This window comes from Conger conger, chromosome 10 (assembly GCF_963514075.1).
Source record: "Conger conger chromosome 10, fConCon1.1, whole genome shotgun sequence".
NCBI lineage: Eukaryota > Metazoa > Chordata > Actinopteri > Anguilliformes > Congridae > Conger > Conger conger.
The window spans coordinates 6,769,494-6,788,647 of NC_083769.1; the positions used below are offsets into that span (position 1 = coordinate 6,769,494).

Consider the following 19,154-nt stretch of genomic DNA (forward strand, 5'->3'; position numbering starts at 1 on the left):
TCGTTTCCTGTGAGGTTTCGGATGGTGACCACAAGCTCTCTGTTGGAAGGGTCATCTCTGATCTGAGTTCTGTCTTCTCTTTTTTTGTCATTAGTGTTCACCTCGGGGCAGCAGACGTCCGCACCTGAATCTTTACACCAGTATTTAACACTCTTTGTGTAATCTGCAGCATACTGACCTGTGGTTGTTTTACTGCTGGATGCCATGCCAGTTACACTCACAGGCTCATGGAGATCAGGTCTGGTATCATCTAGAGGAATGTACAATTTTGAAACAATTGATTGCCACAGTCTGAATAAAATGGCAAAGTTCCTTTGTCAAGCTTTGTTTTTTTTTATTTCAGATTTTTCCCTTTTTCTCACAATTTGGTAGCCAATTGTACCCTATCTTATCCAATCAGTGTTAGCTGGGGGATACACCGCCCACACCCCGTCCCTCGGCGGCCCGAAGGGATCTGGCGATCCGAGAACAACACGCCTTCTTCAAGCCGTCTCATCTCATGCTCGTGACCGTGACCGTGATTCTGAGGCGCCCGGAGTGCTGTTATGGTAAAGATCCGCTAACCCTGCCAAGTCCCTCGCTCTAGAGCAGCGAGCCAATTATGCCGCTCCACGGGAGCCGCATAATTGGCTTTTGGCAGTTCCTCGGTGTGAAACTGCTCACTGATTTTCCCACCTTGGTCTATTTGCGAATGATACTTTGGTTTGGATTGGTTGCCAATGTGAACTAAAGGTTTACATTCATTACACTGTTAAGAAATTAACACTGTTTTGATTGCTCCATACCTTCATTGACTTGAACATGCACCAAGGCTTGTTCATCCAAGGCAAATGCTATTTCTATTCCACACTTGTATTGCCCCTCATCATCCTTGGTGAGGTCCGTCATAGTGATGTAAAATGCGCCCTCTGTTTTATTATCTCTGATAGTGATCCTGCTGTGAGTATCTTCACTGGTACTGACCAGTTTAGAACATGGAAGCAGCATATTGACTTTGCACCAGTATTTGACAGGGTTGGTGTAAGATTTGACATATTTACACTGGACTGTTACATTTCCTTTGGTGTGACTTATCACCTTCTCCGGTCCCCATACACTTACAGAGTAGGCTCCTAAAGAAAAAGCACAGAAGTGTTTTGTGTTAATGCTAAACTCTTTGTGTATTCTTTTTAGGACAATATAATGTTGCGAAAATGGCAAAGAAAAAATGGTTTACATTAATGCTGTACATCTGTTCAAACAACATTTATTTGTCATGAATGTGATCTCTGTGAATCATGTCCCAGTTATTACATAGAACATATTCAGCACCTTACCACAAGCACATTACTTAATTCAACTATAACAGAACATTTACATGTTACATGAACACATTTGCAAGAGCTTACTCTTGATGTACACTTGAGGTCATTATAAGCCTTATATTAACATTTTATTTTAGTTTCCATACTTCTGCTAGACAGTAATTTTGTGGATAAAATGTGTTGTTAATACATCACAGTATTGCAGAAACTAACAGTACTTCGTCTTGTACTAAAATAATGAATTATATCAGCCTATTAAAATCAGTGTAAAATTTGAACTGAACAATGGGAAGATATTTACCTGTAAGGAAGGACAAGACAAAAGCTAACCTCATTGCTTTTGGAGCTGAAGGCTTCTGTTCTTCAGTGGAGCTTGTGTCTGAGAGAAACAGGAACTATTTCTGTATCCTTCGCGCTTCTGGCTGGGTGTATGAGTAAAGGAAATGACATGCAAATATAGCAAGGGTGAAGCTGTAGGTTTCTGCCCCCATTAGGACTGCGAATCTGGTACTTTCATTGATATTGACCTGTTCATATGGACCATTTTATGATTAAGTTAATGTATTGTAATATATGATGTAATATAGTATACTGTACATCATCTATATGTATACTTCATCACTATTGCTGGATGTTTATATACTGATCCATGTACAAATGTGTGTGTGCATGTGTGTGACTCGTGTGTGTGACTCGTGTTGTAGAAGATAACAGGCAGTGCTGAGTGTATGGCTGCTTGGTAACTTCATAGCAGTGAGCAATACGTGGGCACCCAGTGGACTCATCATTGGTTCTCTGTGATTCTCCCCTATCATCTGCACTATATCCAGTAATCTGTAGCACATTCTGTTTCAATGTCTGGTGGAGGCAATAGTAGTGAGCATTTCCTGTTGGGTAAGCGAGCCTTTATGCCTCTGCACCTCTCTGTTTCTCAGCAGGCCACAAGAAGCAGACGGTCTGTCTTCTGCTTTCTGAGGACGGGGTAACCACACATCTGGCGGAGATGGAGGCAGCATGCAGTGGACTTCTACGCTGCCTCTATCGGGCGGAGAGCTGTGTTCAGGAGGGTGCTGCAGAGCTGCTCCAGGGGCTTCCTGGGCCAGGACCAGGGAAGCAGGCAGCTGTGGATGCTGACATGGGCCTGGAGGAGCTCACTGCAGCGGTTTGGCAGTTAGATTCTGGCCCCTCTCCTGCCAGTGATGGGTTACTTCTAAATACACTGCTGGTGCCTGCTGGGGGTTGATTTTCAGGAGGGGCTGCTGGAGCATTAGTAACAGGGTTCACTGCCAGATTCCTGCAGTCAGGCAGCTCTTTTCTTTCTTCCAAAGAAGGGGGATTTGGTGCTGCTTAGGAACTGGAGTCTGGTTGCATCAATGATAAAACATTCAAGGGCAAACACATTTAATAGCACAACTGTATCAGTAGCCAGCCTAGTTAATAGAGCCAATTAGTAGCATAGAAATAGCATATTTCAACTTAGACATATCAGGTCCAGGGCTGGGGAACCGAACGCAATCAGGAAATACACAGAATAGCAGGTTTTATTCATTTCCAAGCAGGTTAAACAAGTCAATCGCTAGCAAACTGATACAATAAGGATAATCCAAAACAGAGTCGATATCACAGGCAAAAGTTAATTAACCAAAAAGCAGTCCGACTGTGCAACAGTACAAAGGAGAATCCAGATCAAAACGTTGGAAAGTCAGAGGTAAGCACATAACAATCTGGCAAAGGAATATGGGAAACAAAGGGGTATAAATACATAGGTGAATTAACTAAAATGACAAACAGAAACTAATGAATGAATGGGAGGACTATGGAATGAGCTGATGGACAAAAGACACAAGCACAAAACAGGTAACAGAAATGCCATGCAATCCAGAATCCATACATTTGGATTGTGTTTATTCAGGCAAAAATACTCTTTACACCAGCACTGTTCAATACATAACAATGGGTTTTTCTTCCATTAAAGCCAAACCCACATGGTTCAATTTCAGAGAGACTACAAAGCAAGCAAAGTGTCAACACGTCAATCAGCTGTTGTTGTGATATCTTGTGCATTTTGTGTAACCAAATGGAAAAATTAGTCGTTGACAAAACTTAACGTAGGTCTTAATGGGAGACCAGGCTTGCACTTGGTAAATGGTTGGCATTCATATAGCACCTTTATCCAAATTGATGCTTCTCATTCACCCATTCATACACACACTCACACACCAACGGTGATTGGCTGCCATGCAAGGCACCAACCAGCTCATCAGGAGCAATTGGGGATTAGGTGTCTTGCTCAGGGACACACCCAGGACGGGATCAAACCTGCAACTCTCTGACTGCTCTTACTGTCACAACGGCGGAGCAGAGGAACCATAGGCAGGGCATGGGAGTGAGGGCGGTCTAACTAATAAACATCAGGTGAGACACATAAAAGGGCAATAATACAATAACAAGGCATGCATGAAGATGCGGACTGGATTCACAAAGACACACATGAAATTCGCTGAATCAAGGTAGACAATCACAGTTAGAACAGGGAGGTGGAGCTACAGAGCAGTGCAGAAATAGAGAATATTAATATGTTACGTGATTAAACTATAAATCCCAAAACTAGTGAATGTTACTTTGTTAGTTAGACAAACATAGTGTGTTAATGTAATTAGGACTGTATAAATTCTGTGTTAGTTGGGGTTAGTATATTAGTGCTATCTATGAACATGAAATGGAGAGAAAGCAGGAAGTAAGAAAATGGAGACTGAGAAGGAATTGTGGGAAACCGGAAAATGACGAAACCACCTGAATAGTGAAGCATGCAGACAGGGAAGTGACTTGGGCTGAGAAAACATTAAGACACAGACATCACAGGGGACGACAAGTGCAAAAACTAATAAATGAAAACAAAAACACAGAATAAACTAACCAACAAAACTCAGGATCATGACACTTATCGCCTGAGCCAATGTCACACTTCCTACTGCAAATGATCCCACCTCCTCTCTTTCTTCATTGGGCACCTGATAGAACCAATCACATCTGATGCTGCCCTCTTTCCAATAAATATAACTCCTATGTGAAAGTATTCGCAGGACCATCACAATGAGGAGACAACTGTGGGAGAGGTCTGTGGAGAGCCTGAAACAATTGTTTGTTTTTCAGTGTGGCAGGTGGAAGGGTCTGCTTGGGGCAGTAAGGGGTTGGTGTACAAGCCTGGGAAATCAAGGTAGGTGTATTTCGGGGTGCCAATGTATAGGGTGTTAGAGAAAGGGAGAAGGGGAGAGGGTGCTTGATAAAATTTCCATTCATACCCTCTCACTTGTGCATGATGTACCAACATTTGTGTTATTGTGGGGGATTGGTTAGGCCCTGTGTCATGCTGATGGGAGGCTGCATCTGGGTGTTTATACACTCACTGAGCACTTTATTCGGTAGATTTTCACTTTAATACACCTACTTATTCATGCTATTATCTAATCAGCCAATTGTGTGACAGCAGTGCAATGCATACAATCATGTAGATACAGGTGTGGAGCTTCAGGTAATGTTCACATCAACTGTCAAAATGGGGAAAAATGTGATCGAAGTGACTTTGACTGGAATGATGGTTGGTGACTGGGTGGTTTGAGCATCTCAGAAACTGCTGATCTCCTGCGATTTTCACACACACTAGTCTCTAGAGTGCAAAGAATGGTGCAGTTCTGCAGACAGGAACGCCTTGCTAATGAGAGACGTCAGAGGAGAATGGCCTGACCGGTCAAAGCTGAATGCATATAACCACACATTACAACAGTGGTATGCAGAAGAGCATCTCTGAACACACAACACAAAATAAAGTACAATAAATAGCTAGTAGCTGTGTATGTAACATTTCTGTTTGCAGATTAGTCATCAAGCTCATTCTGTAAAGACACTTCTGACAACAAGTTACGGATGTGGCCACAGTGGTGACCGTGGTGGGGTTGGTAGAGAGAGAGATAGAGAGAGATAGAGAGAGATAGATAGAGAGAGAGAGAGATAGAGAGAGAGAAGGAGCCTGAGAGAAAGAGAAGTGTGAGAGAAAGGGAGAGAGAGAAGGAGCCTGAGAGAGAGAGATAAAGAGACATAAAGGTTCGCTCAGAAAACAGAAAAAGCTCACTACAATTTAGAAAGCACAGAGGTGGGCTCTGTCAAGTCTGTTCAGTGGGGAGTGTTTTTCATGACTCTCTGTTCAATTTAGACTGCAGCTGTTGTTTAATGTGCAGTACATCAGTTAGACACTTGAAGAAATGTTATTTTTTATTTTTGAACTCACATTAACATTTTTTGTGATCCAAAGTTTTTTTATTTTGATAGTTCTTTATACAGAATATTTAACGGGTATTTCTTTTTTTTTCCTTTCTGCCAAAACATCCCCCCCCCATAAACATTCAACATTTCCCTTTATACATTTGTATTCATTAATACAAAGCCTGTGACGTCTTTGCTTTTTATAAAAATGTAATTTGGACATTGAGGCAATGAGCCTATCCGTGATACCTTTAATATTCAGTTATACATAAACTTAGTATATAGTCACAACAAAGTAACAAACAAAGTAAATGGTTTGGAGCCAGCATTTACTCTTTATCTAACATAAGTTTTGAGTCCAAGGGAACACGGCGTCAGACACGGGTCCTCCATAGTATGGCAACGGGGAGGATAAAGGAAGTGCCAAGCTCACCCACCTGGAGTCCTGGGAATGCATATGAGAGAGAGAACCACACAAACACACACACACACATACACGAGCACACACATGCATGCATGTACATTATATTAAAAAAAAAAATCACATTCAAATTGTTAGAAGTTCTATTGTTTGAAGAAGCTCTATACTTTAGGGATATAACCACAGATTTTATCGTCTCACCAGAAACTTGTTGAACATTAATTGCAGTGACCAAGTGGACAAATAAAATACTGTGACAATGGATGTTCATGACTGTAAAATAGCACTTGAAACTTCTGGCTCCAAACAGACTCTGCTTTGTTTAAGGAAAGTGAGTTTAGCAGGAACATATAATAATCTGGTGAGTCTATAGAATCTGTGGTGTGTCTTTCCCATTATACGGGCTGTTATTGCACTAGCTGTCAATAACAGTATTGTTAAATAGAGTACAGTCCATAAGTATATGAGGTATTTACGGAAAGTGGCCCACGTGACAGTAGTGGTGTTGCCATTTTTATTCTCAGAAAGAGAACTGGCCAAGCGATGATAAACCACTTCCTCTTTGAAGTCTTATGCTCAATGGTTCTAGGCAGTATTGTTAAATAGAGTACAGTCAATAAGTATTAGGACAGTGACACACACTCTACTCCAGCAGACAAACCGTTTTAATAAAACAATCACTATGGTTAAAATGCAGGCTTTAATTCTAGGGTTTTTACATCCATGTTGGGTAAATCGTGTTGGAATTACCGCGTAGGAATTCCTTTTTCTACATAGAATGCAGTAGCTATATTAGGTTATTTTAGGTAGGTGCATTTTATTATATGTTGAATGGAAACATCAACGTGGAAAAACCCAGAAGAGCTGTTTAATTTGAATTGCTCCTGGACCACGCCATCATCTCTCACAGCATTCAATGAGCATTCAAAGTGGTTTGTATCCACCTTTCTAGTGACCACTAGAATTCACAGTACATTTTAAGGATATTTCTAGTGCCCTCAAAATGTGAGTAAAATTTGATTTTTGAATTCAGGCACTAGAACATGATGGCTGATAGGCAATGTAGTTTACTAGTTGGTGAATAGTGAGCCATTTTGGACACAAGAACAAGATGTTTCTGTATACTTCAATATTCACCTGCTGCTGCCATCAGCAGTGACATCATCAATGAACACAAGTGAGCCAGCACCTGTGGCAGCCATACACGCCCAAACTATAACACCCCAACCACCATGGTCCTGTGGTTCTTTTGCAGTTCATTTCAGCCTCCACACTTAGCTCCTTCCATCACTCTGGTACAGGTTCATCTTTGTCTCATCTGTCCATGACACTTTGTTCCAGAACTAAACCAGGTACTTTACCATTGCTGAGCTCACCGCCATTGCTTCTTAACAATGTAACAAACAGTTGATTTTGACAGCCTAATGATGGCCTGTTTACTGGTGTAGGGCCCCTGGTATATGTATGGTGGCATTTTATTTTGGTGATGAGAGGTTCGGTTACAATGAGTATTCAAACCTCCCGTCACCCTAGCGAGTTAAAGGAACAATAACTGAGTGGGGGTTGTCGAGGACCCGGCCCTAGGCCCCCCTGATGAGAGATTGACGGGGGATGGATTAGGAAGGAATGCATTGTTAACCCCTCGCACACGCCATCGAGGTGGTAGCAAGCACGCCCGTAAGAGGAAAAATATGTGGTTCAGAGATAATGAGCAGCCATACTTGTCAGCGGAGGAGTCTGAAGTCGGGGGACTTAGATTTAGGGTTTTAAGGAGCAAGGTTAAAGTTCTGACTGAGGCCATGCATAGAATGAGTTCCAGCATAACCTTGGAGGAGATTCAACATGCTGAGCGAGCAGTCAGGGAATACCCCAACCCTCCAGGGGAGGAGCACAATGCCTGGCTAAAGCAAAAAGATAAGGAAAACGGAAGGGATGTCAATACCGAAAGAATATTAAGAGGCTTTAAGGGCCTTCCTGATTATAATCTGATAATGTATTGGATAGATTCAAAGGACTAACAGTGGAGGAGTTAAAGGATGATTTACACTCAGCTATTGGCTGGATGTCCTTTGTAGATCCCTTAAGGCGCCGCGGAGAGGGGCACCTGAAGAGTGTGCTGAGATGGTGGAGGGCACTAATACCAGTGATGAATAGGTTCATTAAAAAATTACATAAGAGCTAGTGTTTTTCCACTCGTATATTGCGATGGTGGAAATTCCCAACCGGAGGGGCACATGAGATAAAGTATTGGGTACACGCTACAGAACACCTTCCTGCTGGACCCACGCAAGAACCTGAAGCCTGCCCCCCTAACCTCAGTGTCAGTGAGGAGAGGCATATTCTGCGGCTGCACTGCAAAACCCCCGACGTGTTCGAAGACATACCAGTGCACATCCCATACAACAGGCAGGAGAAGTAGGAAGTGCAAAGTCACGTCTTTCGAAAGTCTGGGTCCTGATCCTGCCCCAGATTCCCAAACCAATGCAGCTGTTCAAAGAGCTCATCAACAGCAAGGCGGAGGGATCAAATCCCGCAGAAAACGATATGGCTATATTTAGGGCATGGGTGGTAATTATAATATTCTATCTAATATTCTATCTAATATATATCTATATTACTTGTAAAAGTAGGAAAAGTAGTATATAGAAGCTCAACGTTATAAGTTTCCTTTCATTTTTATGTCTTTTATTTTTTAGTAAGATACTATATACGATATAAATAAGTAGTAGACTTTAGGGGTGTTCGTACCTATTGTATTAATGGAAGTTCAGTAGCTTTTATCTCCATGAAGGGGGAGCCATAAGATAAGGTAAAGGCCAAAGAGGATGATGGGTATTTGAGGGGTGTACCTTGACTTTTAAACATCATGGTGGAAAGGTAAATTAGAAAGAGCTAAAGGGGTATATGTAACTTGCATGTGATCAGCAAACTGAAAGATGATATATACACTGTAATCTGTTCTTTTGATTGATTATAATAAAGTATATCTTACTATAATCATATGTGATAAAGATTCTTTTAGAGGAATACATTGAATACAGGACATTGTATACCAGATTTGCATCACACCCTTCACTTCGAGACTGGGCTGGAAGTTCAGTAGAACTTACCAGGGCTCCAGAACGTTCGGAGTACTTGAGTTCGTACCCGAGACACCTCATGGTGAGGTACTGCTCGTGGGAACGTGAGGTCTGAGCTCGGCAAGGGGTCCGTGGCTCACGACAGGTTACCCTGGCATTAACTCACTGGGGACTGGGGACAAAATGAGGAATACTGTGCCACGCTCTGACATTTGTGTCATTTTATCAAACTTTCTACACAGTGATTCCAAAGTGTTTCATATCTTTGTTTTCAGCACAAAATCAGCCACTATATTATGGCAACAGTAATTAGGTCAGAATCATATGTTGGTCGTAAATTGATCAAGAACCACACAAATTGTAAATAGTAGTTTTTATAAGGGTGGGGGTAGTGGGGAGAGCCAGTCGCGACTGAGACTAGTCCTGAGAGGGCGAACCCACAAAGCGTATCGCCCCTCAACTCCAAGACCAAAACAGAACAGAAAATAATCCCTACTCCCAAACAACGGGAGGAACAAAAACTAACCCGTTGGCGATTCTTAGTAAGGAAACAGAAATAAAGCCAACAAAAACGGCTGAAGAAAATAAAGCGACCCTTAAAACACAGGACGAGAATACCAACTGATAACTGTGCTTAAAGGCGAGCACAGAGTAAACCAAGAGTATTGAAAAGAAAGTACAATCTAGCACAAAACCGCTAGACAAGAAAATAAAACCACGAGACGCGGCTCGGGACAAAAAGGCAAACCAAAATACAAATACCAGGGACAACGTCCCTCTACCCCGGCTCACACGAGCCCAAACAAAAGAAAACCCTTTTAGGAAGGCGCTGGTAACAAAATACCTTAACCACATGCCTTCCTTACCTTAAATTGTAGTTTGTGTAAATTGGGTATAACACACACCAGCACAGTACCTGACTCTGAACGACAAGAGTCTACCTTGTGCTTTTACCGGCTGAATGTCAGAGCGAACAGATAATACTCAAGCACTGAAGCCTAGTCAGGACTGGCTTTAAATGCTCTCATGGGAGGTAATTCCCCTGGCACAAATGAGGAACAGGTGTTCCTCGGTCCTCTGATGGTCACAATAGGAATTACCTCCCCCATGCAGGACCCCCCTACTAAGGAGTGGCCCCAGACACTCCTTCAGCCCCCCGCCTATGGAACTCCCGGTCAGTCCCTTGAGGGGGGTTGGCCGCGGCTAGACACCGGAGAGTGTTCTCCAAGGTCTGGTTCGTACGTTCTGACTGCCCATTGGTCTCCGGGTGAAAACCCGATGAAAGACTTACTGAGGCGCCTACCAGGGAGCAGAACGTACGCCAGAACCGCGAAGGAAACTGCGATCCGCGGTCAGACACCACGTCCTGGGGGAGACCGTGTATTCTAAACACGTGGTCCACAACTAACCGCGCAGTCTCCGCTGCTGATGGTAGTTTGGGCAGCGCCACAAAGTGCGCCACCTTAGAGAAGCGATCCACCACCACCAGAATGACCGTCTTGCCATCAGAGGGTGGCAACCCCGTGATGAAATCTAATGCGATACGGCTCCACGGTCTTCCTGGGGTGGGTAGCGGACGCAATAGCCCTGAGGGAGCCTGGTGGGAGTTCTTGCTCTGAGCGCAGACCGGACAGGCGGACAAAAACTCCCGGACGTCCCTCTCCATGGTACGTCATGGTGAACAAAAAACGCGCAAAGAACAACGCCCAGCGCGCCTGGCGCGAATTGCGTGTCTTTGCGGTTTGGATGTACTCCAAATTTTTATGGTCCGTCCACACCGTGAAAGGGTGTTCCGCCCCTTCCAACCAGTGACGCCACTCCTCCAGGGCTAATTTGACCGCTAATAATTCCTTGTCCCCTACGTCATAATTCCTGTCAGCCTGGGACAGAAATACTCGCAGGGATGGACTTTTTGATCTTTCGGAGACCACTGTGAGAGAACAGCCCCCACCCCCAGTTCTGAGGCGTCTACCTTCACAATAAACGGCAGCGACGGGTTTGGAGTTATAAGAATAGGCTCTGAACAGAACCTCCTCCACGAATGCTGCTTCCGCCCGAGGTGTCCACACAAATTGTGCCGGCGCATTTTTCTTAGTGAGCGCGGTAATGGTAATGACCACAGAACTAAAATTCCGGATGAAACGCCGATAAAAATTGGTGAACCCCAGGAATCTCTGCACTTGCTTAACAGACTCCGGGGAGGGCCAATTTTTAACGGCGTTAATTTTCTTCGGATCCATTTCTATTTTGCCCGCAGACACAATAAAACCCAGAAAGGAAACCGAATCCGAGTGGAACACGCACTTCTCTGCCTTTATGAACAGGCGAGCCTCCAATAGGCGTGTCAAAACCTGCTTTACATGAAGAATGTGCTCAGAGAGAGTGGCAGAGAAGATCAGAATATCATCTAGATAGACGAACACAAACTTCTCTAGCATCTCCCTGAGCACATGGTTTACCAGCGCCTGGAATACAGCGGGGGCGTTGGTGAGGCCAAGTGGCATTACTAAGTATTCATAATGACCGGAGTGAGTGTTAAAGGCGGTCTTCCACTCATCGCCCTCCCTTATGCGCACCAAACTGTACGCATTCCGGAGGTCCAGTTTAGTGAATACAGCCGCCATTTTATAATAATCATTCGGCAGATGCTCTTATCCAGAGCGACATACAGTTTATTAGGCTAAGCGGGAGACAATCTTCCCCTAGAGCAATGCAGGGTTAAGGGCCTTGCTCAAGGGCCCAACGGCTGTGCGGATCTTATTGTGGCTACACCGGGATTAGAACCACTGACCTTGCATGTCCCAGTCATTTACCACTACGCTACAGGCCTCCCCAACTAAAGATGCCAAAACAAAGGTGCCATTTTTCAAAACATTTTTAGTTACACGCACAAGGGGGCATCACATTCTTTGGTAACTTACAAACGCGCATTACTGGATATTCACACGAACACAAAGAGAAGTTGCAATACAGCACACATATCGTAAGAAATACACTTGCTCTTGGAGTTGGTATGTTTAGCTCAGTTATTTCTGCTTTTTCCTCAAACATAGAAAAAGTATGCAAATATTGATTGTGCGAGGACACCCAGTTTTAGAATCCTGGCTACACCACTACACATCACGTATGTATTAATTTGAGATGCAACGGTTCGAGTGTGGGGATTAAAAACACGCATATTGCTGAATACTGAAAGAAAGCTGGAGAAGTTGCAGTAGACACGGACAAAATGCACTTACTCATGACATCCGTGCCATTTTCCGTAATGAAACATGTTCCCTGATGAAAAATGTTTACCTCAAAAGAAGTAAATATCCTATGTTTCTGTATGTCATTGTATCGTGCTTTACTGTTGCTGTTCTCGCCCCTCCCCTGCCAGATAATAATTATCAACTTTCACATTCACATTTTAATGAGTAAAGATTAAGAAATTGGAGTGGTCTTACTCATCATGCATGGCAAAGGTTTCTGGCAAAATCTCACAAAGTGAACCATCCAAATAGAAAGGAAAGTGACAGGGTGGCCTGTAGTGTAATGGTTAAGGTAAATGACTGGGACAGACAAGGTTTGGAGTTTGAATCCCAGTGTAGCCACAATAAGATCCGCACAGCCATTGGGCCCTTGACCAAGGCCCTTAACCCCGCATTGCTCCAGGGGAGGACTGTCTCCTGCTTAGTCTAAACTGTACGTCTGTACGTCACTCTGGATAAGAGCGTCTGCCAAATGGCATTAATGTAATTCATGTAAAAGTTGATCTCATCTTGTGGGTGCCAAACTAGTTTGGTCCTCACCAATTGACATCAAATGCAGATGGCTCTCCTAAAATCAACTCTTTTGCTTGCTCTTTTATGCATGAACTAAAGATGAAACTTAATACACTTGTCGAAGAAATATTTTTAGCAGCCAATTGTCCAATTACTTTGGGTCGTATACAATTAATATACTGAGCAAAACATTAGAAAATGAATAAAATAATAATTATGAACTTACTTTTGATCTTGAATGCAAAAACATTCATAGGATGGATTGTCAACCAGTCTGGTGTGTATTTCTACCTTGTGCCCATTGCATTCTGGTGCAGGCTTTAACTCCCCTGGGATCCTGAGCAGAAATAAGCAGGTTAGATAATGGACGGATGGACGGATGGATGGATGGATGGACAAACACTCTCAAAGAGACAGGCTCTGTCAGATAAACATTCATTTGCAGTCCTCATAAATGGAAAGTGATTTATTTTGGGTCATCCATCTGTGCTCTTGGCTACATTGATCTTTAAGTTAATCACAGATTTGAAGAAAACATTTGCTGAATTATATTGACATATAATTTGATAATTTTTTGTTATAATGCAGTATGGCTGTATGTCCTGCAGTAGCCTTTGAAAATAGTTGTCACTGTTGAACGCTTACAGTGACTTATTATATTTGTTATTTATTTTTGATTATGGTTTACTTACGGGCGATTATTTGGGTTTCTTGATCCTTCTGGTTTTTCTGCTGAAATCCAATTCCCCTTTTCTGTTTTCCCTGCTGTGGATGCAGACATTGATTGTACTTCAGTCTTGGATGTGGTTGTAATATTAGAATTTACTTAAAGTATCCTTTCTGAAACCATGATACAGTGACAGCACACTTACATGCATCAACATTCAGGTTCACTGGAACCCAATTATCTTTGTGGGAGGAAGACTGCTTCACTCCACAATAGTACAAGCCTGTGTCGTTTCCTGTGAGGTTTCTGATGGTGATCACAAACTCTCTGTTGGAAGGGTCATCTCTGATCTGAGTTCTGTCTTCACTTTTTTTGTCATTAGTGTTCACCTCGGGGCTGCAGACGTCCGCACCCGAGTCTTTACACCAGTATTTAACACTCTTTGTGTAATCTGCAGCATACTGACATGTGATGGTTTGACTGCTGGATGCCATGCCAGATTCCTAGGCCCATGGAGATCAGGTCTGGTATCATCTAGAGGAATGTACAATTTTGAAACAATTGATTGCCACAGTCTGAATAAAATGGCAAAGTTCCTTTGAAAAGCTTTGTTTTGTTTCCCTTTTTCTCCCAATTTGGTAGCCAATTAAACCCTATCTAATCCAATTAGTGTTAGCTGGTGGATACACCGCCCACACCCCATCCCTCGGCACGCCTTCTTCAAGCTGTCTCGTCTCAGGCTCGTGACCGTGATTCCGAGGCGCCCGGGGTGCTGTTATGGTAATGGCGATCCGCTAACCCTGCCAAGTCCCTCCCTCTGGAGCAGCGAGCCAATTATACCGCTCCACAAGAGCCGCATAATTGGCTTTTGGCAGTTCCTCGGTGTGAAACTGCTCACTGATATTCCCACCTTGGTCTATTTGCGAATGATACTTTGGTTTGGATTGGTTGCCAATGTGAACTAAAGGTTTACATTCATTACACTGTTAAGAAATTAACACTGTTTTGATTGCTCCATACCTTCATTGACTTCAACATGCGCCAAGGCCTGTTCATACAAGGCAAGTGCTATTTCTATTCCACACTTGTATTGCCCCTCATCATCCTTGGTGAGGTCCGTCATAGTGATGTAAAATGCGCCCTCTGTTTTATTATCTCTGATAGTGATCCTGCTGTGAGTATCTTCACTGGTACTGACCAGTTTAGTACATGGAAGCAGCTTATTGACTTTGCACCAGTATTTGACATGGTCGGTTTAAGATTTGTCATATTTACACTGGACTGTTACATTTCCTTTGGTGTGACTTATCACCTTTTCCAGTCCCGATACACTTACAGAGTAGGCTCCTAAAGAAAAAGCACAGAGGTGTTTTGTGTTAATGCTAAACTCTTAGTATATTCTTTTTAGCACGATATAATGATGCCAAAATGGCAAAGGAAAAATGGTTTACATTAATGCTGTACATCTGTTCAAACAACATTTATTTGTCATGAATGTGATCTCTGTGAATGATGTCCCAGTTATTACATAGAACATATTCAGCACCTTACCACACGCACATTACTTCATTCAACTATAACAGAACATTTACATGTTACATAAACACATTTGCAAGAGCTTACTCTTGATGTACACTTGAGGTCATTATAAGCCATATATTAACATTTTATTTTAGTTTCCATACTTCTGCTAGACAGTAATTGTGTGGATAAAATGTGTTGTTCATTAAAACTCTGGCATTGCAGAAACTAACAGTACTTCGTCTTGTACTAAAATAATGAATTATATCAGCTTATTAAAATCAGTGTAAAATTTGAACAGAACAATGGGAAGATGTTTACCTGTGAGGAAGGATAAGACAAAAGCTAGCCTCATTGCTTTTGGAGTTGAAGGCTTCCATTCTTCAGTGGAGCTTGTGTTTGAGAGAAACAGAAACTATTTCTGTATCCTTTGCGCTTCTGGCTGGGTGTATGTTGTCATGAACTGAGTAAAGGAAAGGAGAATCCAGATCAAAATGGCGACAGCATCAGAAACCAGAAAACAGTTGGGGTACACAAAATGGGTCGGAATATAGGTCAAGCAGTCAGAAAATGTTGGAAAGTCAGAGGTAAGCACATAGCAAAGGAATATGGGAAACAGAGGGGTATAAATACATAGGTGAATTAACTAAAATGACAAACAGAAACTAATGAATGAACGGGAGGACTACAGAATGAGCTGATGGACAAAAGACAGAAGCACAAAACAGGTAACAGAAATGCCATTCAATCCAGAATCCATACATTTGGGTTGTGTTTATTCAGGCAAAAATACTCTTTACACCAGCACTGTTCAATACATAACAATGGGGTTTTCTTCCATCAAGGCCAAACCCACATGGTTCAATTTCAGAGAGACTACAAAGCAAGCAAAGTGTCAACACGTCAATCAAAAGTGAGCTAAAGTATGGGCAAATCACTACATTCACAGGATTAAGTCTTTGTTGGTCATATTCTTAACTCCAAGGCACGTTACAGAACAAGCAAGGAGACTACAATTTCCATTTAAATAAGACAAGAACCAACTAACAAGAAGATTTAAAATCATCTGGGGGTGCACAAAGCCCCAACAAAATAAACAAAACCAACTCAAATTCAATAAACTCTAAAATTAACAAGATTAATAATTATTATTTTAAACAGTTTTAAAATAAAGCAACCCAAATACATTTATATTCCCAAGAGCCAGAGGAAAAGTTGATTTTAAAGGATATGCAAAGTAAATGTAGGTTTGTGGTTGCTTCCTAGTAGTGCGTAGGTAGGAACTTCACAAAGGTGTTGTAATCTAAATGTAGTTTCTGGGTTGACTACCGGGTAAGGCAGCAGATTTGGTATTTTGATGTCACATGCCCAGAATTGCTCCTGTTGCCACAGGATAGCAGACATCTAGGAAGAAAAGAGCAATACACCGTCTTAGTATCAGTACACACAGCTGGGAGCCCATTCACTCGGAAACTTTTCCAGAACATCGATCATCCCTTTTTGGTGGAGATTGAGCACGAAGTCGACTACCGTGGAGCACTCGCTACAGCTCCCGGTGACAAAGAAACACAGAGACAAACAGCGGGTCAAGCAACAGCGGTTTGGAAAAAACGCTGCAAGATCGCTCACTCAGCCAAAGTGCCAGGAAATGGATCGTCCCTTTTACGCAGGATCAGTAGGCAGAAAATAACTCTCCAGGTTGTGGCAGTTGGCAGGAGCATCGGTAGGAGCATCGGGTGGGTGGCAGATTTTGTGGGGAGACTGACCCATTCCTCAAGTCTCAAGTCAACTTGTCGAGGACCCGGCCCTAGGCCCCCCTGATGAGAGATTGACGGGGGATGGGTTAGAAAGGAATGCATTATTAACCCCTCGCACACGCCATCGAGGTGGTAGTAAGAACGCCCGTAAGAAGAAAAATATGTGGTTCAGAGAATGAGCAGCCATGCTTGTCAGTAGAGGAGTCTGAAGTCGGGGGACTTAGATTTAGGGTTTTAAGGAGCAAGGTTAAAGTTCTGACTGAGAATACCTCAACCCTACAGGGGAGGGGCACAATGCCTGGCTAAAGAAAAACAAAAATAAGGAAAACGGAAGGGATGTCAATACCGAAAGAAAATTAATAATTAATGGCGGATGATTTACACTCAGCTATTAGCTGGATGTCCTTTGTAGATCCCTTAAGGCGCCGCGGAGAGGGGCACCTGAAGAGTGTGTTGGGATGGTGGCAGGCTTTAACGTCTGGCTTACATGAAATCAAAGTTTGGAGGAAGTCAAGGAGAGATTATGAAACTGACACAGACATCAGTGATGAATAGGTTCATTAAAAACAACATAAGGGCTAGTGTTTTTCCACTCATATATTAAGATGGGGGAAACCAGAGGGGCCCATGAAATAAAATATTGGGGACGGTTCTTTGGAGGTATGAGAAAATGACAATTGGAAAAACAGAAATAATTAATATGGTCATTAAAAAACAGGTTATATAAAAGATAAATGTCTTCCCGCTTGACATAATGGGGGCATTTCTTATCAAAAAAGGTACACTTTTGTATGCAAAAAAGATATATAAGGGATAAGTTTTTAGACCTTAGAGCAGGATCCCAGAATTTGGCTTCAGAAGATATCTACGAGCTGTTGAAGAGAGAGCAACGCAAGACAGTCAAGCTGGAGTGGCGCGCTCCCTCTGCGCGCCACTCCAGGATATGGATATGGAGAGAGGAGTGACGTACGCGGTGCGGACTCAGGTGAAGAAAGAGCCACGCAGAACAATTATAACAAAGCTGGAGTGGTAATTATAATCTATATTACTTGTAGAAGTAGGAAAAGTAACATATTATAAGTTTACTTTTATATATCTTTTATTTCTTATTAGGATACTATATAAAGTAGAAAAATGTAGAGAAATTATCATATTTAGATAAATATAATATTATAGGAATAGTTTCTTTTTAAACGTCAAGAAGGGGGAGCTATAGGATAAGGCTAAGGCCAAAGAGGATGGATAAAGGAAGGGTGTACCTTGATTTTTAAACATCGTGGTGGAAAGGTAATTTAGAAAGAGCTAAGAGGGGTATATGTAACTTGCATGTGATTAGCAAACTGCAAAAGATGATATGTACACTGTAATCTGTATAACTCTATTCTTTTGATTGATTATAATAAAGTACATCTTACTATAATCATATGTGATAAAGATTCTTTAGAGGAATACATTGAATACAGGACATCGATTACCAGATTTGCATCACACCCTTCACTTCGAGACTGGGCTGGAAGTTCAGTAGAACTTACCAGGGCTCCAGGACGTTCGGAGTACTTGAGTTCGTCCCCGAGACACCTCATTGTGAGGTACTGCTCGTGGGAACGTGAGGTCTGAGCTCGGCAAGGGGTCCGTGGCTCACGACAAACTGATGGTGATAATTCAATAAAGCTTGCAGTGATATCAGGGGGAAGATGGGAAAGAGAGAACAGGGACAAAAGAGTACCAAAACAAACGGCCCACATGGCTTATAAACAGCGAGGCAAGGTGTCCATTATTAGTGGTAAACCAGACCACCCAGTCCTGATAGCGGCTGAGCCTTTTGCCTTGAGTGCTCCGCTCATAGCAGCGTAACTCGGGTTCATCTGTTCCATCCTCTGGGTTAAGCACAACCCCCTCTGGTGGCTCAAGGCCCCCAGCTAGCTCCTGCACCCGTTGAGGTTCCTGTTCAATTGATGCAGGCCCCCCTTGTGGATTCAGTTCAATTGGTGCAGGCCCTCCTCTGGCTCATAACTAGCTGGCTCTGGATTAATAGTGGGTGCCAGGGTTAGGCGGACTAAAGGAAAGAGAACTAGTGGATGACAGCCGGAACTGGGGATGAGGGAGCAGAAAGCACCCCAGGGGTACCTGGAATCCTTGCAGGACAGACACACAAATTATTACGGTGCGAAATACAAGTAGGACCATCTTTGCTCTCTGGACACAGAAAAGCCATTCTGGCCATACTTCTGTTACCACTGGTCAGCTGGTAGTTGTGCATGTCGACTGAACAGCACATAGTGAGGGGACAGAGCGGTACTACAGTGAGTGGTGTTATTGTAGACCTGAACTAGAGTTGGGAGCTAACAGGGCCATTGGGAATGAAACTCTTGGCCGATCG

At 42.8% G+C, this 19,154-nt stretch overlaps 1 protein-coding gene and 1 long non-coding RNA gene across 2 annotated transcripts in view; both read right to left on the reverse strand.

Moving 5' to 3' along the window:
* The window catches only part of LOC133138612 (polymeric immunoglobulin receptor-like), a 192,544-nt gene that overhangs the window by 139,588 nt on the left and 33,802 nt on the right, over positions 1-19,154 (reverse strand). The window lies entirely within an intron of this gene.
* Positions 5,832-13,612, reverse strand: LOC133138213 (uncharacterized). The gene is made up of 3 exons (XR_009709695.1): positions 13,522-13,612; positions 13,056-13,166; positions 5,832-6,009 (listed from the first exon to the last, which is right to left on the reverse strand). It is a non-coding gene; the product is annotated as an uncharacterized LOC133138213 (long non-coding RNA).